The sequence below is a fragment of the Nycticebus coucang genome, chromosome 18, assembly GCF_027406575.1.
Source record: "Nycticebus coucang isolate mNycCou1 chromosome 18, mNycCou1.pri, whole genome shotgun sequence".
NCBI lineage: Eukaryota > Metazoa > Chordata > Mammalia > Primates > Lorisidae > Nycticebus > Nycticebus coucang.
This window is the reverse complement of record NC_069797.1, coordinates 50310959-50338211: the sequence shown is the minus strand read 5'-3', so window position 1 is coordinate 50338211 and position 27253 is coordinate 50310959. Positions and strand designations below refer to the sequence as shown.

Below are 27253 nucleotides of genomic sequence, written 5' to 3'. Positions count from 1 at the left end.
TGTGACCAAAATTAGACACAGAGAAAATGTATAAATCCATTCTTTTTTGTAAATACTTCTATTCTTAAATAAACTGTATGCAAAACTTAATTCAATAATTAGAAAAATGAATATGCTTAACATAAAGCAAATAAAGATTATAGCAGAGCTTAAAAAATAGCAAAAGAAAATAGACAAGCTGTTAGCAGCTCAAGAGAAGAATTAAGAGAAAGCCTAAGTGCACAAAATGAGGAATTAAAAAAGATATAATATTAAAGGGAGTACAAAATTCTACATGGTAACAAAGATCAATAGAATGGATGATTTTTGGAGAGAATATAAATGATTATAATTGAAGTAGAAAGTATGAATAGCCCTTAATCAGGGAAAGAAATTTTAAAAATCTGTGCCATTTACATCTTTAGTAAATCTCTGGCTCCGTATATTTTTTAATATGTTAAAATATATATAAAATTTATCATTTTAACTAGGCATACGACTCAGTGGCATTTAGTATATTCACAAAGTTGTGCAACCTCAGCACTAACAATTTCCAGAACTATTCATCATCCTAGACAAACTCTGAACCCATTAAACAATAACTCCTCATTTCCCCATCCTGCCCTTGGTAACTTCATCTGCTTTCTGTCTGGATGAATCTGCCTATTTTAGGTATGTTATGTATGTGGAATCATATAATACTTGTCCTTTTGTGTCTGACTTATTTCTGATTAGGCTAAATGTTTTGACGGTTCATCTACGTTGTAGTACATATCAGCCTTTAAACCTTTGTTAGGGCTGAATGATATTTCATTGTATATACATACCGCATTTTATTCATCTGTTGATGGACCCTTAGATTGTTTCCACCTGATGGCTATTGTGGACAATCCTCTGAACATTGGTATATACGTATGCCTAGCAGTAGAATTGCTGGGTAAGGATTGGAATTGCCAAATATGATGATTCTATGTTGAACTTTTTGAGGAGCTGTATCCGGTTTTCCACAACAATGCACCATTTTACAATCTTACCATCAAGGTGTCCAATTTCCCCACATGTTCACCAATACTAGTTATTTTCTCTCTGTATATTTATTAATTTAAAAAATAGCCATCCTAGGGGCGTGAGATGGTATCTCATCGTGATTTTGTATATAATTTCCTGATAACTAATGATATTCACCATCTTTTCCGTTGCTTATTGGCCATCTCTATCTCTTCTTTGGAGAAATGTCTATTCAAGTTCTGTGGCTCATTTTTGAAAAAAATTTTTTGTTACTAAGGTTACTATTGAATTGTAAGAATTCTTTATATAATCTGGGTATTATTACTGTCTTATCAGATACACATTTTGTAAATGTTGTCTCTTGATCTCTGTGCTGTATTTTTATTCTTGTAATGGTATTTTTTGTGTGTATGAAAGTTTTAAATTTTGATTCGAATTTACCTGTTCTTTTGTTTCCTGTACTTTTGTTGTCACATCTAAGAAGTCATCGCCAAACCCAATGTCTTGAAGGTTTCTGATTGTGGGTCACTATGAAAGTTCTGAGACAGACTGTGTTATGGTCTATTATTTCACTTCCCAGAAACACAATTGACAGCATCCTTTGATTCACCCATGCGAGTTTCAACTTGCTCAGCTTATTGGTGTTCCCAGGAGTGCTTCATTTGTTTCTGTCTCTGTGGATTTTACATTTCTTGATTTTTGTGTATCTTCAAACCTTTTCATTTTTATGTTATCCTTAATTTCTTTCAGGAGTGTTTTGTAGTTTTCAGTGTTCATGTCTTTGGCTTTTTGATTAATTTTATTCCTGAGCATTTCATTCTTTTCAAGGCTGTTGTTTTCTTACTTTTCAGAGTGTTCATTGTTAGAATATAGAAACGCAACTGATTTTTGTGTGTTGAATTTGTATTTCACACCTTTGTCAAAGGGTGTTTGGCATGTTGAGGATTCAATGAGGAAATACGTGTGTGTACCCATTTCTGTGCTGGGTACATTGAGAAAGGATATCCAATCAGATCTATGCAATGTTGGGATTGCTTGTGTATGGGAGCCTGACTTCCATGAAGGGAGAGGTTCTTATCTGACCACTGTCTTCCAGGGGAGTGAGAATAAAGCCTGTCCACAGGTTCTGCCGAGTAGTGGTTTCACATGGAAGGTCGTAGTTGCAAAGTAATGGATAGCATAGTGCTGATGAACTGTTTAGCTAGTCCTTAGCATCAAATATCACCTTCATTTTTCCACTGCACCTTGAGTCTACTTCTGCCTGTCAGGCATTGCTCATGGAATTGAGTCCTGTGATGATTCACACACCAACCTGGGAGCCCCACCTCACAGTGGAAGTGAAACTGGATAAACTATTGGGAGCCTGGGTCTCGGGAGATTTAAAGTTGAAAGTAGAGTTGTCTATATTGGGGGTCCCCAAACTTTTTGGCACCTGGGACCAGTTTCATGGAAGACAGTTTTTCTACAGATGGTGAGGTGGGGTGGGGGGGCATTAGATTCTCATAAGGAGAATAACTAGATCCCTCAAGTGCTCAGTTTACAATGGGGCTTGCACTCTTACAAGAATTTAATGCCTTCCCTGATCTGACGAGGTGGAGCTGAGATGCCAGTGTGAGTGACAGGGAGTGGCTGTAAATACAGATGATGCTTTCTTCCCTCTCTTCCCTTGAAGCTGCTCGCCTTCTGCCGTGAGCCCAGTTTCTGATCAGCCAGTTGCAGGCTGAAGCTCTAACAAACTAAAGAGGAAGAGAAGGGGGGAAACTTACGAGTAGTGAGATCATTTAGCCTGAGAAAGAAAAGAGCCCCTATGCACGGGGGTATAACATGACAGACACTGGATTCTAGTCCCTTCCTCATGCGTGGCTTCATGATGTGGAGCAAGTTTCTTGGTCTAAGTTTTAATTTTATTTCCAAAACAAGAATTTCTGGACCCTTCTAGAGCTGACATTTTCTAATTTTTTTCTATAAGTCCTGGGGACGAGAACTTGCCCACTATGGACTGGAAAGCATTCATGCTTTGTTGTTACATGGGGCATTTATTTTCCTCCACAGTTGTTTCTTAGGGATCGTCATCTTTCCTCACAGACCAATTTCTTGTCTCTCTGCTGCAATTGCCTTCCACTCATTCCCCCGTCACTTATTTTTTCTTTATCTTCTGATTGACAAATGATGGAAAAACAAGCCCACAGCAGGAATCAGAGAGCTGGTTGTGGCTAAAGGAGGTTCTGTTCAAATCACCACAAAGTTCTTAACTGTGCACCTGTGCAAGTATCTATTCTGATTTTATTTTCTCCTTTTGGTTACGATGCTTAATGGAACTGCTGGTAGCTGCGATTACCAGGGACTCCCTCCTATTCAGTCCCAAACGCACTCTCCTGAAATTTCTACTCTGTCAATACTACCTAGTTTCAACGTGAAGAGAAAGGTTACAAATTTTATATATAAGAGTGGGTATTGAAAAATTCCCCTGGTCAACTCCAGGTCATCATCCAATTCACAGCACTTTATGAGAGTCATTCTTTCAGAAAGAGAGTTTTCATCCCATGAAGTGACTTTCATAAGAAACAGGGGGGCCAGCTTGGATGTCAGCATGAAAACTCGTCTTTGTATAAAAAGCGGATGGGAGTGGGAAGAGGCAGCCAGACCCGTTCTGTATCTGGCTGGGTTTGGAGGGAGGAGGAGACCGGGTGTGGTGTGATCCTGCAGACACCCATGTGGGGCCTGCCAGGTGCCTGCAGGGAACCCATGTGCTGTTCCCTCCTCTGCTCTTTGGAACTGCCAGAGGAGAAAAAGCCTTGATTAAGCACCTCCTAGCTAACGGTTGTAAAAACTTTATTTCATTTCATTCATCCAATGACTTTTGAGTATATGCCACAAGCCAAGTGAGGGGCATCCAGCAGTAAAGTAGATGCCATATGAGTGAGACGTGCCTCAGGACACCTGCCACGCTCCTCCCCAGAGCAGCCACGGGAGATCAGTTAAGTGACCCTGGGCAAGTTAAATAATCACTCTCAGTCTTATTTGCATCATCTTTCAAATAGGAGAATTGACATCTCATGGGATTATATGTAGGAATGAATGAGACGAGGCATAGAGGAATATTTCATACAGTGCTTGGCACACAGCAAGCTCTTGATGAATGCTAATTAACACCAGGTTTTGTTACATTAATATCAGTGGCTCAAACTTTTTCAAATGAAATATTCTTTAAGTCTAAATATACAAAACAGATGAGAGTGGAGCTTTCTAGTGGAAGGGGAGTGGGAAGCCCTGAATTATTTTAAAAACATGAATATAAAGTTAAGATCGACCTTGTCAGGGTGTACAGTTCTGTGAGTTTTAATGTACGTATAGATTTGTGCAACCACAACTACTGTGGAAATACAGAACAGTTTCATCAGTTTCCCTTTTATCCTTACACCCTCTTCCTACTGCTAATCTCTGGAAACCACCCATCTGTTCTCCCTCACCGTGATTTTGTCTCTCTGAGAATGTCAAACCCATGGAATCATTTGGGACGGGGGTTCTTTTTTTGCAGCATAATGCCTTTGTGATTTTTCTAAGTTTTGTGTATCAACAATTGATCCTTCTCTTGCTGAGGACTATTCCAATGTGTGAGGGTCCCATGTGTTTGTCCACTCTCCTGTTCAATGTACTCGGGGTAGTTTCCAGCTTAGAACGATACCTGGCAACAGGGTATTATTCTACCTCCTCTCCCAGATGTTTCTACTTTATATTCTTAAGTCACTCACCAACAGTGTGCCCTTCTATCCATCCTGCTGACATTTTTCAAGCATTGTAGCAACTCTGACATCCTTTATCCAGCAACTTCATTATTTCAGTCCTAAGCTGTTAAACATTCGTCGTCACTAATATCAACATTATTAGGATTTGTCTGAGTAATGAAGACACAGATGCTGTTTAAAACTGCAACTGGAGTTTGAGGACGTGGAGCTGGTTAAATCGAAGGTTTTCCATTCTGTTGAGCCTTCAGGGGGTTTGTTCTGTCTATTCAAAGGCAGTTTGGAGCAGAGTTTGGCATGAAGAGCTTGGGAGAGCTGAAAACTATGATGAAGAGAGAAGAATTTGGAGTTCCCAAGGGGCAACCGTAGAGGGGTAAGAATCAAGAGGAAGAAAGAAGGCAAGAGAGACAAACCTATGACAAGATGCTAGGCTTGGAAGCACATGGGGTAAGGTCGTCAGTGAAAGGTTCCTAGGGGTGGATTTTCACTACTTTCCCTGTGACACAGTAGTACTACTTTATTATGCTGTTGGAGATATAAACTATTAGTCATTGCTTCTACCCTCTGGGCTCTCACTGGTTGAGAATAGACACTAGGAGTCTAGTGTGGCGAGGTGTTCTCCAAAGAAAAAGGCTATCTGGTCTTTAATTCAAAACTGTCCATATTGAATCCTTTTCTACCCCTTCTTCCCTTGGATTTCTTAGTAACATTTAATACATACCCAAATGACTTCTGAGGATGATTTCACACTGGAAAAGAAAAGAGCTGGTCCTCATTTCTATGTCAAAAGGAAGCGAGTGGGAAAAGAGGCTGTAGATATGGCCAGCATCTACAATGAATGAATTTGGTGGAAGTAGGAGTTTGGATCCAGAGGGAGACTGTCCCCCTCTTCACTCCCATCATTTCTTCATTACCAAGAACCTACTTCATGTGGAGAAGAGCTTTATGCAACCATAGGACATGGGATGAGGGGTGTTAGGGATTGAATGTGTCTCTTCAAAATTCATATGTTGACGTTCTAACCCCCATGATGTTAGATGGGCCTTTAGAGAGATAATTAAGGTTAAATAACATCATGGCTATGGCTATTCCAGTGGGTCTGGTGTCTTTATAAGAAAAAGAAGAGACACCAAGGAAGGCCAGGCACAGAGATGAGGCCATGGGGGACATGGTAAGGTGGATGTCTGCTAGTCTACAAGAGAGGCCTCAGGAGAAACCAGCCCTGCTGGCACTGTGATCTTGGACTTCAGTCTCCAGAATGGTGAGAAATAAATTTATGTTGGTGAAGCCACCCAGTCTGTGGTATTTTGCTATGGCAGCTCTAGCAAATTAATGCAAAGGATGAGATAGTCTCATCTAGATCTCAAGAGGCAGGCAGATCTCAGCTGACAACTGGGTATTTTTAATAAGTAATGATGTCTCCATCCCTTCTCACACAGAGCATGACCAAAGGCATCTGAGGCGTGAGGACAAAACACTGAGGTATACAGCCAGAAAACTGGCTACTGTCTTTAATTGAACACTTGTCAGTTTGTGACCTTGGTCAGCAATGTCTCTGAGTCTCACTTTTCTCCAGCAGCAAAAGGGAGGTAAACCTTGTCATGACTGCTTTATAGACTATTCTGTGGGTCCAGAGAGAGTACATGAAAGCTCTTTATTACTTGTATCCATGATTGGTAAACTGATTAGCTTTTCTTGCCTCATTTACCTTTTACCCAGGAGCTAGTGGAATCACTTGGTGAGTCAGGAATAGTGAATAGTGAGTAAGTGACTATTGCTACAAAGATGGCCAACTTTAGAAGTACCTCTGTCATTTCTTACAAAACAACAAAAGGAATCCCTTAAAGAATGAACCACAGAAATTGCTTTGACTTATCAAATGTTCTGAAACACTGAGTTGTTACTAGTAAAGAAAATTCCAGTGTTTTGGCTGCTTTTGTAAATAATTATGAATTCTCTTAGCAAAAACTTTTTTGAAAAGCATTTTGGAAAAATGTATCAAGATCCTTAAAAAATATTCATATTCTTTGATGCAGTGGTTCGATTTATAATTATTCTGAGGAAATAATTTGACATGCAGAAAGTGGTAACCTTATTTCTTGCAGCTTTATTCATGGTGGTATGAATTTGTAAATACTCTAAACACCTAAGGTTAGGAGAATGGGTAAATAAATTGTGGTATGGCCATATAATGGAAGATTATGTTGTCATTAAAAATATTTATATGGGGCTGGGTGTGGTGGCTCACGCCTGTAATCCTAGCACTCTGGGAGGCCGAGGCTAGTGAATTGCTTGATCTCAGGAGTTCTTTTTTTTTTTTTTGGTTTTTGGCCAGGGCTGGGTTTGAACCCGCCACCTCCAGCATATGGGACTGGCACCCTACTCCTTGAGCCACAGGCGCCACCCATCTCAGGAGTTCAAGACCAGCCTGAGCCAGAGTGAGACCACCATCTCTAAAAATAGCCAGGCATTGTGGTGGGCACCTGTAGTGTGGTGGCCTACTCAGGAGACTGAGGCAAGAGGATCACTTGGTCCCAAGAGTTTGAGGTTGCTGTGAGCTATGAAGCCACAGCCCTGTACTGAGGGTGACAAAGTGAGACTCTATCTCAAAAAAGAAAAAAAAATATATATGAAAGAATATGTTGGTAAGTGAGAAAGGCAGAATCTAAACAAAATTGGAAGGAAATGCAACAAAATGGAGCAATGCTTGGTACTAGGATTATTTTTATTTTCTGCTTTCTATCTCTGTTTTTGATACATTTACATAGTGAAAAATGTATCAAAAACAGCAAGCAGAAAATAGTTTCATAATCTGGAAAAATAATGAAGGAAAGTTCAAGTAGGAAGATATGGATGAGGGTGTACAAACAATTTCCTCTCCTAGGACCTGGATACTATTCTGCATAGTATATACCACATAGGAAGTGTGAAGGTCAAATGAAATACTTTTCCAGTATTCCTTTGTGACCCCACAAGAGAACAGGCAGCTGTGCTTGCCAAGCCAGCAGGGAAGAGCCTTCTCCTCCTTCCACCCATTCCCTCTGCTCCTTTCCAGAGGAGGAGGTGCAGAGAGCTAGCCTGCCTAGTGGAGCCAGGGAAGCCACTGATACTCATTAGCCTGGTTTATCTGTCAGTGTTCATGTGTCTTTCTGGCCTTTTGGACTAACTTGGAGGTTCCTGGTCCTAGCTGCACATTAAAATCTCCTGGGGAACTTAACTGTTGATGCCTAGGCCCCACCTCCAGTGATTCAGAGTTCAGTGGTCCTGGGTAAGGCCTGGGCAACACTGCTTTCAAAAGCCGTCAAGTAATTTTCATGTGTGGTCACAGCTGAGCAACCCTGGAGTGATGGCATCACTCTTTGGCTGTCCAGTGTTTGGTGGAGGTGGGGGCATGTGCAGGCAGGACCTGCCTCCCCTATCCAGGTCCTAGCTATTTCTTTTTCAGCTTCATGGCTTGTGAATGGGGCAGGGGGACCAGGCCAGCCTTTCTAAGGGGCTGGCTATCTTCAGCTGTAAGGCAGAGAGCAGAAAGCACTTTTGGGATTTCATTCAAACTGCATTCTCTTACCTCCTTTTATCATCAGTGGGGCTGATTAGACTCTGACTCACATCTTTTCTCAACCAGTTAGAGCCCCATGGCAGAAGGAGGAGTTAATTGACAGTTTATATCACCAATGCCACAATTAAAGTATGACTACTGTATGGCAGAAGACACAGGGAATGTCGTGAAAATGAAAAGCTCTATAAGAAGAATCTCTACAAGGCTCTGTCTGCCTTTCAGACTGAGGGCAATAGAGATAAGAACTGAAGACCACCAATCCCCTTCCCTCTACCCACCTCCCTCCTCTCCCTTTCCCCCTTCCCCCTATTCTTAGGTTGTAACTGGGTTATAGCTTTCAGGGGTGCATCTTACAAGGGTATATGTGAAACTTGGTAAATGGTCTGTAAAGCTAGTGAATGATGCCCCATGATCATATCAATGTACACAGCTATGATTTAATTAAAAAAAAAAAAAAAAGAACTGAAGACCAAAGTGTTTTCTCCTCTTTTGCATATTACTCAGCACAACACTTGGGACATGAGCTTCATGGGGAGATTTCCCTCACAAACCAAGCAAGTCATTCTTCAGTAGACAGAACCTGGGTATCCTCTTGAGTCAATTCAATTCTGACATTATCTACCTGGGGACAGTGTCAGATCCCCCAGGTTGAGGTCTCAGTCCCACATGACTGCCCCCTCCATCCCCACCTCCCCATTTTCAGTTGCCAGTCACAAGCACAGGCTATAAATTGTGGTTACTGTGAACCCTCATTGGGTTCAATTAATTTGCTAGAGCAGCTCAGAAAACTAGGGAAATGCTTTACTTATGCTTACTCATCTATTACAAAGGCTATTACAAAGGATACAGCTGGACAGCCAGGTGGAAAGGACATACAGGACAAGGTATGTGGGAAGGGTGGGGGAGCTTTCGTGCCCTCTCTGGGGGTGCTCCCCTCCAGGAACTTCTAGATGCTTCCTGAACCTAGTCCTTTGGGGTTTTTATGGAAGCTTTATTACATAGGCAAAATTGATTAAATCTTTGGCCATTGGTGATCAAGTCAACCTTCTGCCACTTTCTCCTCCCTGAAGGTCAGGTGTGGGCTGAAAGTGCCAACCCTTTAATCACATGGTTGGTTCCCTTGGCAACCAGCCCCCACCTTGAGCCTCCCTGAGTCAATTCATTAGAACAGAAGAGGTTTCTATCACCCAGGAAATTTCAAGAGATTTAGGAGCTGTGTTGTACACTCGTATCACTCAGGAAATTACAAGGGGGTTTGGGCATTCTGTATCAGGAATTAGAGTCAAAGATCAAATATTAGAAAACAAGATTTTTCTAGCATTCCCAACTACAAGCGTTTTAGGCCCTCTGTGCTGGAAAACAGGGATGAAAACCAAATACGGAGGATACCCCAAAATGCATACACATTTTAAGAGAAAAAGCTGTCCTATTCATGCCTGTCTCGGGTGCCCAAGCACCTTAGAAGTCACAGTCAATATTAGTAGGAGTGAGCATCTCAGCAACAGTCCGTCTGTCCTAGTTCTCTTCCCCTAGCAGCATCTCCTGAGGCTGTTTATAGAAGTAATACACCACAGGTGTGGAGACTGCTATGCAATACCATCAGTGTTCTGGTCACATGCTCTTACATGCTCTCGTGCTCTTTAATACGAGACCAATGATGTTAAATCCCTTCCCCAATCCCTTCTGATGCCAAGATACTTCTCAAAGGTGTCTCCTACATCACACAGAAACCCACCTAGAATTAGGCATCCATGTCTCCCATGGCCATTGGTCACACACATGACCCATGCATATGTTTTTCTATTAAACTTTCTTCAGTACAGAATTCATACTCATTAGTGTGGCACTCTAGACCCCAACATACATTTCTAGTCTCATGTGACATTTCCCAAATGTTCACTGTATCCCTCAATCACAAGACTTCCTGTTCGGTATGGCACACCTCTTGGGGGCGGGACACAATTATAAGAGGGATTTTATCCAACAAATGCAATCAGCGTAACCTAATCCTTTGTACCGTCAATGAATCCCAAATGATAAAAAAATAAAATTAAATTAAAAAAGACTTCTTGTTGAACCCAGAGCCCTGTAAGGATTTTTATGTTTCCGTGCTCTCTCCCTACGATATTGTGACTTCAAGACACACGCCAGGAGCACCAAGAAATGTATACACATTTCATGAGATGTCATCTATTACTTTCAAAGTTAGGTTGAATTATGTACAGTAGCCCGAGAAAGCTGGCACAGTGGTCCGCGTCCAGACCATTTCGTGGGCTGGGGCTGGAGACATGGCGTCCCCAGGGCCCTGATGAGTGGCACCCCAGATGCGACACAACAGTGTGACCTCAGGCAAGACTAAAACTTGTATTTTTCATGCAGAGTGTTCACTTCTCCCTACTTAAAAATTCTCTTTCGTCTCTCAGCCTCTATCTTCCTCATTTTTTTTCTTTTCTTTTGCAGGAACTCAAGTTGTAAATGAGTCATCACAGGTGGAGCTTCTTGCAAGGCTGACTCTGGGCAACCTTGTCGAGTGGACATTTCTAGTGGAACGGCACTATTAGCTTCCTCCAGCCTCATCATGCCAGGTGGGCTCCTCCCTTTCCTGAAACTTTCCTGCTCTAGCAACACCTTCTTTTGGGGAAGGAGCTAGACTTCATCTTCACTGGGACAAAGGCTAGGTCACTGCTGACAACCTTGTTGCTTTCTGCTGAATATTTTCTTTTTTCAAAAGAAAAGGGGGTGGTTGAAAACCTTAGGCTAGGTGAGTGAACCATTGCCTGAAGGTCAGGCATTAGCCAGTAGATAAGGGAAGCATTCAGGCAGCAGGACACCCCCAGTGTCCCTGAGATCACAAGGCCGGGGTTGTTTACCTTGGCAGCCCTGGCTTAACGATCTGGTGGGATGTACATGTGCCTATGAGTGTGCACCTGTCTATCAGCAGTGAATTAGAGAACACAGGATTTACCTGCCCAGAGTGGGCTTGTAAGTTTGTTGTGATGTTTCTGACCTGATGGAGTATCATGAGTGATAGGACCAAGAGAATTAGCTTCCATTATTTTCTTGGATGATGTAAAATTTCTTTAAACTGTCACGCGTGAAAAAACACCCTTTAGAAGTGAAACTTCAACCCAAATGTGCCTTTTTTCCATCTTGTTTTGGATACACGTTCTTATGGCTGTTCCTCACCCAGAATTCCATTTTGCTGTCAACCCTACCAATTTCAACAAAAAAACAAGAACTTACTGAGCACCTACTAAGTTCTGGGAACTATTTCAAGTGCTGAGGATACACAGATGAATAAACAAGACACAATCCCTGCCTTTAATTTCAATCTGGTGGAAAAAACAGACACATAAAGGGATAATTTTATGATCAAGAGACAGTGCAGGACTCAGCAATGCAGATAAGGGGGAACATTTGAAAAGTCCATTGATGTCTAGAGGTCATTGGTGATGCAGCGGGGAGCAATTTCAAGAGTGGTGATAGGAAGTAGAAGTTCAATTTTAGTGGCTTGAAAAGAGAATGGGAATTGGGAAACTATAGAGAGAAATTGCAAATTACTCTTTTTTTTTTTCTGCAGTTTATGGCCAGGGCTGGGTTTGAACCCACCACCTCTGGCATATGGGGCCAGGGCCCTACTCCTTTGAGCCACAGGTGCCACCCCTCTTTTTTTTTTTTTTTTTTTTTGCAATTATTTTGGCTGGGGCTGGGTTTGAACCCGCCACCTCCGGTATATGGGGCTGGTGCCTTACTCCTTTGAGACACAGGTGCCACCCCATGCAGATTACTCTTTTGAGAGGTCTGGATGAGGGAGGGAGGAGAGACTGGATACTAGCTAGAAGGACAAAAATGAAAGACTTTTAGAACTCATTTGTATTTGCTAAACATTTGTTGAGCCCCTGCTGTGGGCCAGGTATCACTGTGGTAAGTGCTGATGCAACAGTGAACAAGGCAGACACTGGATGACCTAGCGAGGAGATTAGGAGGCAATTTTGAGGCAAAGAAGGTAATGAGAGAAATGCTCCCAAGGAATGGATGACCTAGCGAGGAGATTAGGAGGCAATTTTGAGGCAAAGAAGGTAATGAGAGAAATGCTTGTAGGGCAAAAAAGCATGTAGCCAGTATGTAGGTATTCATTTTTAAAAATTAACTAAAGTACATATTTTATTCAGATTTTCTTAGTTTTTACTTATTCTCCTTTTTTTGTTCCAGGATCTCATCCAGGGTACCATGTTACCTTTCATTGTCATAACTCTTTAGGCTCCTCTTGGCTGTAGTTTTTCAGGTTTCCTTATTTATTTTTTCTATTTTTTAGAGACAGGGTCTCAACTCTGCTGTCCTGGCTAAAGTGCAGTGGTGTCATCATAGCTCACTCACTGCAACCTCAAATTCCTGGGCTCAAGCCATTCTCATACCTCCGCCTTCCTAGTAGTTGGGACTAGAGGTGCACGCCGCCATACCTGGATGATTTTTCTGTTTTTTGTAGAGATGAAGTCTTGCTGTGATGCTTAGGTGAGTCTTCAACTTCTGGCCTAAAGTGATCCTCCTACCTCAACCTCCCTGATTGCTAATGTTACAGGTGTGAGGTCAGATTCTTTTGTAGGATTTATCTGATATTTTTCTCATCATTAGACTGTGGTTATAAATTTTAAGAAGAAACCACAAAGGTCAAGTGCCATTCTCATCTTGTCTTATCAAGGAGATACACTATCAATAAGACTTAACACTGTTGTTGTTGACCTTGATCACCTGCGTAGTGTTTATCAGGTTTTTACACTGTGAAGTCACTTCCCCTTCCCATTTCCATGTGTACTTTTTGCAAGGACATCACTATCGTAGCCTGTACTTAAGGAGGGCAGAATTATGCTTCAGTTTTTTTTTAGGTTGGAATACTTGGTACATAAATTATTTGGAATTCTTCTGTACAGGATATTTGTCTATTCTTCCTAATTCATTTATTCGATCTCTTGTTTATCGCCACATGGACTCATGGATCATTATTTTACACTAGGGTTATATAATCTAATACTACTTTCTTGTACAAATTGTTCCACTTTTGGCCATTGGGAACGTCTTCATCTGGCTCCTGTATCCTAGTGGCATATCCTTATCATTGTGGTTTTAAAAAATTTTTTTAGCAATGCCTTGCTTTCTGTACTGTAAGATACTGTTGGCTCATCCTATGAATTCTCTGCTCCACTCCTAGAGTCTTGGTTCTTTTTATTAAGGAATGTATTAAAAAAAAAACCCCACAAGATTTGGGTGCTAGATATGGTCATTAATCCCCGAATATTGTTGCTTACAGAGCCTCTTATCTGACTAAGGAAATACACATGAGAGCTTCACCCTCCTAAACTAATATTAATGCCATTATCATGGGAATGGGTTGGTTATCACAGCAGTGCAGCCCCCTTTTCTCTCTGTAACCTGTGTACATACATGTATCTATAAATATTGTTGAATCCATCTGTATGTATATTAAACCAAGTATCAGTTCATGAGAGTCTCAGTGTTTTGCTCAAGGCTGCATAGCTGGTAAGTGGTGGAATATAGGCACAGCTAACTAGGGCTATACACCCTCCACTCCCCAAGAACAAGATTCCTTATTTTTTTTTTTATTCTGGTAAAATATACACAGCATAAAATTTACTATTTAAATTTACTATTTCAACCATTTTCAACCGTCTAATCTAGCAGCGTTTAGTGTACTCATAACGTTCTGTGATCACCCCTACTATCTAGTTTCTGAACAATTCATCCCCTGAAGATAAAACCTGAACCCGTCAGCCCTCACTCACTCCTCATTCCCTTCTCCCCCCAGCCCCTGGCAACCACTCATCTGTTTTCTCTAAGAATTTGCCTATTCTGTATATTCCAGGTAAAGGGAATTATGCAAAAAAGAAACATGAGTTCATGCTGATTTCTGACATTCACGTAGTGTCACACAATCATTCCAGCATCCTCCCTTGCTCATCTGGAACCTCCCATCATACCACGGAGAACACAGCTTCCACCATATGCCATGTGTTCCAGTATTTACCTAGAGTGGTTTCAGAATTGTTAACTTGTGCCTCTGTCAGATACAACTTTTATTAGAGAATTCTTTTGTCTTCAGTCTTGCACTCCTTTCCAAATGTTATAGTCCATTTTTTGCTACTGTAACAGAATGCCATAGACTGGGCAATTTACAAAGAAAAGTTTATTTGGTTCACAATTCTGGAGGCTGGGAAGTCCAAGATCAAGGAGCTGCATCATAACCTCATGGAAGGTATAATACGGTGAGCAGGGCAAGAAAGGGTGAAACCCAGACACAGAGAGAAAAGGTGGCTACATTGCCATGATAACCAACCCCATTCTCATTATAATGGCATTAATAGTGCATGAGGGTGAAGCTCTCATGACCTAGTTACCTCTTAAAGTTCCTACCTCTTAGTACCATCACAATGGCAATTAAATTTCAATGTATATTTTGGAGGGGACGTTCAAACCATAGCACCCAAGTTGTCTAAATCAGCACATTTCCCCCCACCCTGATCCCCTTCAGAAAGATTATTTTATATATTTATGATTTAGTCAGATTCTTTGTCACAATCTGCAGCCCATTCTGGGATATCTTGACCACTAAAATGAGTTTTTTTAAAAAGTGCATAATAAGATGTACTTTGTGTTGTAAAGCTCTAGGAATTTTGACAAATGCATAGTACATCTTTCCCGTAGTATATTGTCATATAAAATAGTTTCACCATCCAAAAACCAAAACCAAAAAACATCTCTCCTAACCCTTGATTTGTTTACCAACATTATAGTTCTACTTTTTGAGAGCGTCGAATGAAATCTTTTCAGACTGGTTTGTTGCACTTAGCAACATGCCTTAAATATTCATTCATGACTGAATAACTTGATGAATCATTTCTTTTTATCACTGAATACTATGCCATTGGATGGATGTGCCATATTTTGTTAGTCATCACCTGTTGCAAGACAACAATCTTGGTTGCTTCCAATTATTGATTAGGAATAAAGCTGCTATAATTATTTATAGGTTTTTTCAAGGAATAATTGCACTGGGCAAGCTGAATAGGCAAGAAGGACTTAATTCAAGACTATTGAAATAGGGGACAGGGATTGAAATCAGCTCTACTGAAACAAAGGGGGGGAGAGTTTGTAAGTGCTGGGGCAAGCTAATAAAAAGTGCTGGAGGACATTGTGGGGGAAGGTTACCATTAGCATTTGCTAATTAGCACTGTAGAAGTCAGACTCCTATTCTTCCATAGCTACTGTGAGACAGGGGCACTATTTGGGATGACTTGGAGATATTTGAAGGTTATAAAATTGGCAAGGGGCTGGGTTAAGGTTTACATCTCCACAGGGTAGATAAAGAATTTACAGTAGCAAGTTTTCTAAAGTAAATGAGCCAAGAAAAGAAAGGTTAGAGGCTTAGAGTCAATGGGACATCTCAAGCAACTGGAAAAGGAAGAAAATTCCAACCCCAAACCCAGTAGAAGAAAAGAAATAACCAAAATTAGAGCAGAATTAAATGAAATTGAAAACAAAAGAATAATACAACAGATCAATAAATCAAAAAGCTGGTTTTTTGAAAAGGTCAATAAAATAGATAAACCTTTGGCCAACCTAATCGGGGAAAAAAAGAGTAAAATCTCTAATCTCATCAATCAGAAACGACAAAGATGAAATAACAACAGACTCCTCAGAAATCCAAAAAATCCTTAATGAATATTACAAGAAACTTTATTCTCAGAAATATGAAAATCTGAAGGAAATTGACTGATACTTGGAAGCACGTCACCTTCCAAGACTTAGCCAGAATCAAGTGGAAATGTTGAACAGGCCCATATCAAGTTCTGAAATAGCATCAACCATACAAAACCTCCCTAAAAAGAAAAGCCTGGGACCAGATGGTTTCATGTCAGAATTCTACCAAACCTTTAAAGAAGAATTAGTACCTATATTACTCAACCTGTTCCAAAAGGTAGAAAAAGAAGGAAGACTACCCAACACGATCTATGAAGCAAACATCACCCTGGTCCCCAAACCAGAAAAAGACCCAACAAGAAAAGAAAATTATAGACCGATATCACTAATGAATATTGATGCTAAAATATTCAACAAGATCCTAACAAACAGAATCCAGCAACACATCAAACAAATTATACATCATGATCAAGTTGGTTTTATCCCAGGGCCTCAAGGCTGGTTTAATATACGTAAATCTATAAATGTAATCCAGCACATAAACAAATTAAAAAACAAAGACCATATGATTCTCTCAATCGAGAATCAAAAAGCTTTTGATAATATCCAGCATCCCTTCCTGATCAGAACACTTAAGAAAATTGGTATAGAAGGGACATTTCTTAAACTGATAGAGACCATCTACAGCAAACCCACAGCCAATATCATATTGAATGGAGTTAAATTGGAATCATTTCCACTCAGATCAGGAACCAGACAAGGCCGCCCATTGTCTCCATTGCTTTTTAACATTGTAATGGAAGTTTTAGCCACCGCAATTAGGGAAGAAAGGCAATCCAGGGTATCCATATAGGGTCAGAAGAGATCAAACTTTCACTCTTCACAGATGATAAGATTGTATATCTGGAAAACACTAGGGACTCTACTACAAAACTCTTAGAAGTGATCAAGGAATACAGCAGCGACTCAGGTTACAAAATCAACATTCATAAATCAGTAGCCTTTATATATACCAACAATAGTCAAGTTGAAAAAACAGTTAAGGACTCTATCCCATTCACAGTAATGCCAAAGAAGATGAAATATTTGGGAATTTACCTAACAAAAGATGTGAAAGATCTCTGTAAAGAGACCTATGAAACTCTAAGAAAAGAAATAGCTGAAAATGTTAACAAATGGAAAAACATACCATGCTCATGGCTGGGAAGAATCAACATTGTTAAAATGCCCATACTACCCAAAGCAATATATAATTTCAATGCAATCCCTACTAAAGCTCCACTGTCATAATTTAAAGATCTTGAAAAAACAATACTTCGTTTTATATGGAATCAGAAAAAACCTCAAATAGCCAAGACATTACTCAGAAATAAAAACAAAGCAGGAGGAATTACGCTACCAAACCTCAGACTATACTACAAATCGATAGTGATCAAAACAGCATGGTATTGGCACAAAAACAGAGAAGTAGATGTCTGGAATAGAATAGAGAACCAAGAGATGAATCCAGCTACTTACCGTTATTTAATCATTGACAAGCCTTAAAAACATTCAGTGGGGAAAAGATTCCCTATTTAACAAATGGTGCTGGGTGAACTGGCTGGCAACCTGCAGAAGACTGAAACTGGACCCACACCTTTCACCATTAACTAAGATAGACTCTCACTGGTTATCTTAGTTAAAGATTTAGATTATCTTTCAGTTATCTTAGATAAAGATTATCTAAGTTAAAGATTTAAATTTAAGACATGAAACTACAAAAATACTAGAGGAGAGTGCAGGGAAAACCCTTGAAGAAATTGGTCTGGGTGAGTATTTTATGAGGAGGACCCCCGGGCAATTGAAGCAGCTTCAAAAATACACTACTGGGACTTGATCAAACTAAAAAGCTTCTGCACAGCCAAGAACACAGTAAGTAAAGCAAGAAAACAGCCCTCAGAATGGGAGAAGATATTTGCAGGTTACATCTCCGACAAAGGTTTAATAACCAGAATCCACAGAGAACTCATAACGCATTAGCAAGAGAAGAACAAGGGATCCCATCGCAGGCTGGGCAAGGGATTTGAAGAGAAACTTCTCTGAAGAAGACAGGTGCGCGGCCTTCAGACATATGAAAAAATGCTCATCATCTTTAATCATCAGAGAAATGCAAATCAAAACTACTTTGAGATACCATCTAACTCCGGTGAGACTAGCCTATATCACAAAATCCCAAGACCAGAGATGTTGGCGTGGATGTGGAGAAAAGGGAACACTTTTGCACTGCTGGTACAAATGCAAATTAATACATTCCTTTTGGAAAGAGATATGGAGAACTCTTAGAGATCTAAAAATAGATCTGCCATTCAATCCTGTAATCCCTCTACTGGGCATATACCCAGAAGACCAAAAATCACATCATGACAAAGGTATTTGTACCAGAATGTTTATTGCAGCCCTATTCATAATTGCTAAGTCATGGAAAAAGCCCAAGTGCCCATGGATCCATGAATGGATTAATAAATTGTGGTATACACCATGGAATATTATGCAGCTTTAAAGAAAGATGGAGACTTTACCTCTTTCATGTTTACATGAATGGAGCTGGAACATATTCTTCTTAGTAAAGTATCTCAAGAATGGAAGAAAAAGTACCCAATGTACTCAGCCCTACTATGAAACTAATTTAGGGTTTTCACATGAAAGTTATAACCCAGTTACAACCTAAGAATAGGGGGAAGGGGGAAAGGGAAGGGAGGGAGGGGGAAGGTGGGTAGAGGGAAGCGGATTGGTGGGATTACACCAGCGGTGCATCTTACAAGGGTGTATGTGGAACTTGGTAAATGTGGAATGTAAGTGTCTTGGCACAGTAACTGAGAGAATGCCAGGAAAGCTATGTTAACCAGTGTGATGAAAGTGTGTCAAACGGTCTGTGAAGCTAGTGAATGATGCCCCATGATCATATCAATGTACACAGCTATGATTTAATAATAATAAAAAAATAAACCTGTCTAAAGTTTGGTCAAGTTGAGGAGAATGTTAAGGCCATTTTTGGTCAGGTTTTTTTTTTTTTTTTTTTTTTTGGTATAGACTTAAGTTTTCAGATCCGTTGAGTAAATACCAAGTAGTGTGATTGGTGGATTGTGTAGAAAGACTATGTTTAACTTTGTAAGAAACTGCCAAGCTGTCTTCTAAAGTGACGGCACCATTGTCCATTACCACCAACCATGAAAGGTCCTGTCTGTCCACATATACCATCAGCATTGCCTGTTTTATGGTCTTTAGCTCTTTGAATAGGTGTGCACTAGGTGTTCTCCCAGGTAGACACATTCCTTCAGGTCCCCAGCTTGACAGGCCTTATTGCCTTTCCTGTTCAGCCCTCCTGCTCTAGGTGGCTGATCTTCCCAAACTCCACTTCATGGATTTTTCATAGCACTCTCTACTCCTGACACTGAATCCCGTGACCCGCCCACACTCAAGCCCAAGACTAGGTTGTTGAATGGATATGGATGCTGAAATCAATGGTGGTTAATATTTTGGCATATAACCTTCCAGATATGTTCTATATGTTTCACATTTTTTTGCACTTTTCTTCAATGTTTTATGGGCATCTTTCTAAATCAGTAAATATTCCAAACGATGATCTTCTAAAAATGAACACTTCAATGGTGTTCCAGTATATAAGTGCACCATAATTTTTAAAACCAGTCCACGCTTCCTAGGTATTGCCAATATTTTGCTCTTATAAACAATGCTATGTTGAACATCCTTGTTGATGCATTTTTGAGCATTTGTCCAACACACTCTATAGCATACATTGCTAGAAGTGGAACTGGGAGTTAACGTGCCTGGAAACACTTTAAATAAGACAACATGTTTATGGACAAACTACCTTGCAAAGAGGATATATGGATTCACATTCCCACTAGCAGGACTGTTTCAGAGAAAGGTTTGAGAAGCACTATTTAGAATAGTCCCTTCTTTCATTTTCCTTTGACTCATGGGACTCACTTTGATGTCTGTCCCTCATAATTTTTGGATTTGCAAACTGCTTTTGGTTCCTATGGTTCTGAGGCCCTCTGGATGTCTTCCTAATGTTTTGTTTTAATTCTTTAAAAATTACTTTATCAGGGTATATTTTGCGTATCACATAATTCACTCTTTTGAAATGTCCAATTCAATGATTATTTAAAAAAAATAAATGTACCAAGCTGTGCGTCCATCACCACAAACCAGATCAGAATATCGTCCTCATCTCAGTAAGATCCCTTATGCATATTTACTGTGAATATTCCTTTCCCTCTCATCCATTCTTGCCTCAGGTAAGCAGTAATCTACCTTCTGTCTCTATAGCTTTGCCTTTTCTGACTACTTCATATACATGGAATCATACAATACGTGGTCTCTTTACCCTGGCTTCTTTAAGGAGCATGTTTCTGAGGTCCATCCATGTTGTGGCATATATAGGTGGTGTGTTCCTTTTTATTCCCGAATTATTTGCATTGTATGTATGCACTACAGTTTACCTATCCATTCTTCAGTTGCTGGACATTGGGTTGTTTCCAATTCTTTTTTTTTTTTTTTTTTTTTTTTGAGACAGAGCCTGAAGCTGTCGCCCTGGGTGGAGTGTTGTGGCATCACAGCTCACAGCAACCTCCAACTCCTGGGCTCAAGTGATTCTCCTGACTCTGCCCCCACAAGTAGCTGGGACTACAGGCCCCTACCACAACACCCAGCTATTTTTTAGTTGCAGACGTCATTGTTGTTTGGCAGCCAGGGCTGGATTCGAACCCGCCAGCTCAGGTGTATGTTGGCTGCGCCTTAGCAGCTTGAGCCACGGGCGCCGAGCCGGCTTGTTTCCAATTCTTTGACAATTATAAATGATGCTGCTAAGAACATTCATATGCAAGTCTGTGTATACATGTTTTTATTTTTCTTAGGTAGATACCTAAAAGTGGAATTTTTGGAAATTCATAGTTTTTTTTTAATCTTGCTCTGCAGTCCTGGATATAATTCATTGGTGTCTTTAACTTCTGGGCTCAGTGATCCTTTTGCCTCAGCCTCCCAAGTAGCTGAGACTACAGGCAGATAGCACATGCTAGGCTAATTTTTTCTGTTTTTGGTAGAGACAGGGTCTTGTTATGTTGCACAGGATGGCCTTGAACTTTTGGCCTCAACTGATCCTCCTGTCTCAGCCTCCTAGGGTGCTAAGATTACAGGTGTGAGTCAACACCCTGACCCCGTGTTTGCTTTTTAAGAAATTGTCCAACTCTTTTCCAAAGTAGATGTGTCTTTTTATATTCCTACCAGCAGTGAATGAGGCTTTCTGGTTTTCCACAGCCTCACCAACATCTATTATTGCCTGTCTTTTTTTATAATAGTCATTAGTGGGTATGAAATGGTATCTCATTGTGGTTTTAATTTGCATTTCCCTAATGACTAATAATGTTGAGCATTTTTATGTACTTTACATTTTTTAAAATTAAAGATATTCATTGCAGAAAATTAAAAATATGCAGAAAAGGCAGAGAAAAAAAATTCCTTGTATGAGTTGTTTCTACAATCTAGATATAACCATTGTTATTGTTTGAAGTGTTTTCTCAGCCTCATATATGTGTGTATCTTTTTTTGCAAATTCGGGTCCTGCTATACATACCATTTGGAAAATTGTTCTTTCCTTCCACATTTCCTTATGTCATTAGATATTCTTCTGTAACTCTGGTTTTAACTTCTTCCTCCTCAATATGATCATTCTAAAGTCTTTTGTGGAATTGCAATATACAAAATGGAAAGCAGAGCTTTCCTGAATAGAGGTTGGGTAGAGTGAGTCATGCCAGATCACGTGGCCTCCTTGTTGCTTCTGAAGGGCAGTTTACAAACCACTCTTATATATTATTTTTAATGGCTTCAACTAATTCTATGCTGCTGGGCATTAAGATTATGAAGTGGCTGAGAAGACTAGGAGCCAGCCTGCTGGGCTTTCTCAGCTCTGCCACGTATTAGCAAAGTGTTCAACAGTACCTGTGGCCTTGGTTTCCTTGTTTGTAGAATGGGAGTAATAATAGTACCCACTGCCATGGGAGAGCTACCTGGGCACATGTGCACGATTACAATGATTTTGCCTACCTCAGTTTTGAGTTATTTAATTTCATATTTGTAGAACATAAACTTTAAAATGACCAGTTTTTCAAAAAGACTTTTAGGGAATATGCTAAGAATCATTGCTTCTCAGAGCAGGCCACATGACCTGATCAATGGGGTGGTTCAGAGCGAGAAAGTCAGATTACTCTAATTCTCAATACACCGATAGAACATGAGGTCTCAGAAAATTTACCTTTAGGATCGTGCCAATTTTTACAAAGGCATTTTTTAATGATTTTGTGAAATGAGAGATTTTAAGAAAGGGTATTACATTTAAATTTAGAAAATAAAAACATTTAAAATGTTAGCTATTGTGTCCGTAATACAGCATTTTGAGAAACATCTGCCTCAGAATATCGCGATGCCATAACAGTGCTTTATCAGAGAATTTTTTCAAGAAAAGAATTTCCTCCCAAAGAAGACCTCTAATACTAACATGTGTGACTTGTTTTGGAAGGAGACGGCTTCTACAATGTTTGATTTTTATGTTTTAAAATACATATTCATATTTAAACCATAAGTGCGCTTTAAATTGCTTCCTTTTTATTTTTCCTGAGACCTAGCTTTTTCAGCCAAAAGTTTGTTGATTAAATAACAGACTGTCTTAGATCTGCTTGTGCCTCCTTTACCATGGTAACAATTTATTGCTTATGTCATATAAATCCTGCATGTTTGCTGTATTGCTAGGCATTTTATAATTTTGGGCTAATTTTATAAATGAAATGTTTTACTCCCATTTCATTACATTGCCAACCGGTTATTATTGATATGGTTGATATGCAAATAAAACTGAATTGCTACAGGGCAGATTTCAGTAGGGTAACATATAGCAAATAACAAGGCTGATATTCAAAAGAACTGAATCTTTCCTTTCCACTAGAATCTTTCCTGAGGGTTCACACAGTGGTGTAAGGGGAGCATTCCATGGCACGGCTCACAGCAAAGCCTGGTAGATGCCTCTTCCTTGATCACCCACCCTGCCAGCTGTGCAGATCTATTCTGCCCTTCCTTGGGTAGCTTCAGGCCCTCTTGAATGTTACCATTCCTTCCCTGAAGGAAGTTGGGTGATTTTTGCCAACCCTGGACGTCCCCACTGGATGACCTGTGGACCTCAGGGCTAACATAATATTCAGGGGGCAGACTGTGCCAGGTGGCTTTCTCTGCAAATTATTGCTCCAGGAGAATGAAGGGTGGGAAACCTATCTCCTATAACCTGAGGCCTCCCTTATAGAAACCGTCAATATCCTGCCCACGCTGTGGACCACATGAAGAGGTTCAACCCTGGTATTACAGTGATCTCTTCTTTGCTGACTCAGGGGAAAACTGATTTGCTGTAACCCTTATCCCTGGCCTAATTAAAAGATGACCTTTAGTCTACCCTGAGACCTTATAGGGAATACAGATCTTATAGGGAATACCCTCGGGATCCACCCAGACCTACAGAATCAGAATCTGCATCATAACAAAATCTAAAGGTGATTTTCACACATGGTAAGGTTTGAGAAGTGCTAGTCTGAAGCACCTTGGCTGGATATTAAATCATCTGGAGAGATTTATAAAAACCACAGGGCTCAGGCTACACCCTAGACCAGTGGCTTTCAGCTATGTTGGCCTACACACATTTCCTCAGCATTTGCCAATGTCTGGAGACAGTTTTGGTTATCACGACCAGGTGGCAGGTGCTACTGGCATGTAGTGGATTGAGGCCAGGCATGCTGGTAAGCTTCCTCCAGTGCTTAGGACACCCCTTCAAAAAAAAAAAAAAAAAAAAAAAAAACGATCCAATCTAAAATGTTGATAATATCAGCTTTGAGAAACTCTGCCCCAGAATTTCTGAGGGCAAGGTCCAAGCATCATCTTTCTCAGTTTTCCCAAAGTTAGGACCCTGCCCCCCACATCATAGTTATTGATTGTATAGCTCCCCAGGCCCTTCCATGGATGATTCTGAACTAGAGTCTGAAATGGGGCTGTAGTCAGAGTTATAACAAGCACTTAGGCAATGCTTATCATCAAGGAAGTTTGGAAACACTAACCCAGGGGAGGGAGGGCACAGATGCCAGCTTATGTAGTTAATTGTGAAAAATCTATTTTTTAAAATTTCAGATTAATACGAGGGTACAAATAATTAAGTTACAATGTTTGCATTTGTTATGTAAAGTCTCCTGTTGTAATTGTGTCCTGAACCCAAAAGGTGTCCAATAAACGCTTACATTGTGCCCATTAGGTGGGGGCACATCATTCCCCATTTTTCCTCCCCACATTCCTGCCCCAACTACCAAATTGAATTGAGTTTTTCTTTTGTCTGGGCATGTATTAGTTCATCTACTGGCTTCATATTAGTATTGAGTACATTGGATACTTCCTTTTCCATTCTTGTGATTCTTTACTAAGAAGAATGTGTTTCAACTCCATTTCAGTTAATACAAAAGATAGAAAATCTTCATCTTTTAATGGCTGAATAGTATTCCACGGTATACATACACCACAGTTTATTAATCCATTTCTTGTTGATGGGCACTTAGGTTGTTTCCACATCTTAGAGATTGTAAATTGAACTGTGATAAACAATCTAGTACAAATATCCTTATGATAAAATGATTTTTTAAAAATCTATTCTTAAAGATGTGCTGAGATTGAGTAAGGATGGAGATAGAACTTGGCACTGAGTCATACAGTCTCAAGAGCCAAGATAGAGGGGAAATCCCTGCACACACTGCTTCCCACTGGGCAGCTGGACCTCATCCTGTGTGTGTGTCTCAGGGAGGAACCAAGGGGCTATTATTTTTTTCACTTGAGCTAAGATACCAACTACAGATTCATCTTGAAATGGATTCAGAAGCATCAAGTACATGATATAGATGAAAAGAAGACCGTGTCTATGTGTTCATGGTCTTGACTTCCCCTTGCCTTTGGAAAGGATCCTCCCCCATCACCTGTTGAGTTTCTGGGCTTCGTGGCACTGATTAGCATAAAGGATGGGGGAGGATCAGAGGAGCCAAAGAGAAGTTATTATTTTTTTTTTTTTTCAGGAGAAACATCATACCGAAAAATTCAAGTCAGCAATGGGCATTTCCAAAAGGTGACAAGTTTTTAAATAAAAATCTTGTAAAAAATAAAATTCAAAATCTATGAAGCACAAAACAGAAAAAAATGAGATGTTGCTCTGGACAGGACCCTGGATAGGGGCCTTCACTGTTTCTGGGATAGATGAGACATACGGATTGTACGAGAAGTTTGGGAGACGCTGAAACCGATGTGGCTTCGCATGTCCCTGTCAACCCACTGAGTGAGACTGTATCTTTGCAGAGGTTTCTGTCAGTGAGCGTAGTTTCTCATGGTGAGGTCTGAAGGATGCTGCCATTTTGGGTTCTGCATATGATGAACTTCCATCAAGGTATACAGCTCCTTCCAGGGACCTTGGTTAGAGTCCCCTGGGTCTTCTATATGAGCAATGACACTCCCGAGATAAATTTGCTTCTGCTGTTCTAGATTTGATTGTGAAAATGTTGGAACATTAGTGCTGTTTATGGTCTTTTGAACAGGATTGACTTTGCCTAGTCTTCTCTGATTGCCTTTCATCTTCCCAGAATCTTTGTCAAGAACATCTTTGTTAGCTGAACTGGAAACTGGAAACTTCATTTCACCACTTGATTCATGTGATCTACCATTTCTCCAACATTAGGAGTTTCTGAATGGTCTGAGATCTGGGAGAATGCAGGTGCAGGTTTCTTGCTGTTAGGCATAGCTTTAGCAGAGACAGTTTGTTGAAAAGTATTGTTTGAAGTAGAGGAGAGTGAGGGTCTTTCCCAAGCAGAGTTACTGGGGCTGATCCCTTAAGAGTCAGTGCAAAGTTTGTTCTCATTTGAGCTAAGGTCGTCTTCTCTCAACTTTTCCCCAAGGGAGCAGGATTTTTCAGTATCTTTGGATGAATCAGATTGATTCTTCTCAAGCACAGCATCACAAACTGTTGGACTAAATGGTGCAACAGTTACTTTTATAAGATTTTTTTCTATAGCACAGTGTCTATTTAATGCTTTAGTGGGAGTTGGTCCATGGCCAACTGATGTACTTAGTTGAGTTAGTGTAAAGCCAGAGGTCTCAGCTACTGGTCCAAAGTGGTACAATAAATGTTTCTCTTGGGGAGTATCAAGTAGAATTTGACTACCTCTTTCTCCCTTTTCACTATGTCTGCTCTCATCTTTACACAAACCTCCTTCCCAAGAAGAATGATCTTCTGACGGCTCATCAATCTTCAAGAGCACCTCAATCTCTTCCTTTGTGTAACTGTAATGGCCATCATCTTCTTCTCCATCAGACAGCTCCAGCAAGGAGTCATCCAATACAACTTCATCCAAAGAACCCCAAGAAAATGGGACATTGTCTTTAGGTAAGAAAGAGGCACCAGAAGACTGACCAAAGGGTACTAGTGAGCACATCATATTGTGTGGAGCTGCTGGAGTGATCTCTGCCTTTGCCATTAAACCAAGTAGAAAAAGGTTTCAGCTCCTGCTAGCTGTTCCTTTCAGGAGACTTGTCTAAATGATTGATTCCCACCTTCCTCTAGAAGCCGGGCCAATGCCTGGATGAAAGACTGCCTTTTTTTTTTTTTTTCTTGGCCTGGGCTGGGTTTGAACCTGTCACCTCTGCCTTTTTTTTTTGGCCAGGACTGAGTTTGAACCTGCCACCTCTGGCATATGGGCCAGCACCTTACTCCTTTGAGCCATAGGCACTGCCCTAGAGAAGTTATTAATTTTTTAAAATCATAGCTGTGTACATTAATGCAATCATGGGGCACCATGCACTGGTTTTATATACAATTTGAAATATTTTCATCAGACTGGTTAACATAGCCTTCCTGGCATTTTCTTAGTTACTGTGTTAAGACATTTATATTCTACATTTAGTAAGTTTCACATGTACCCTTGTAAGATGCACCATAGGTGTGGTCCTACCGATTACCCTCCCTCTAACCATCCTCCCCACTCCCCTCCCCTCCCTTCCCTTTTCCCTTTCCCCATATTCTTAGGTTATAACTGGGTTATAGCTTTCATCTGAAAGCTATAAATTAGTTTCATAGTAGGGCTGAGTACATTGGATACTTTTTCTTCCATTGTTGAGATACTTCGCTAAG

The 27253-nt window shown here is 40.3% G+C and overlaps 1 pseudogene; it reads right to left on the bottom strand.

The window, feature by feature from the left end:
• Positions 1-3572: 3572 nt before the first annotated feature.
• LOC128571103 (S100P-binding protein-like) lies at positions 3573-26561 on the bottom strand (annotated as a pseudogene).
• Between the last annotated feature and the right edge of the window lie 692 nt (positions 26562-27253).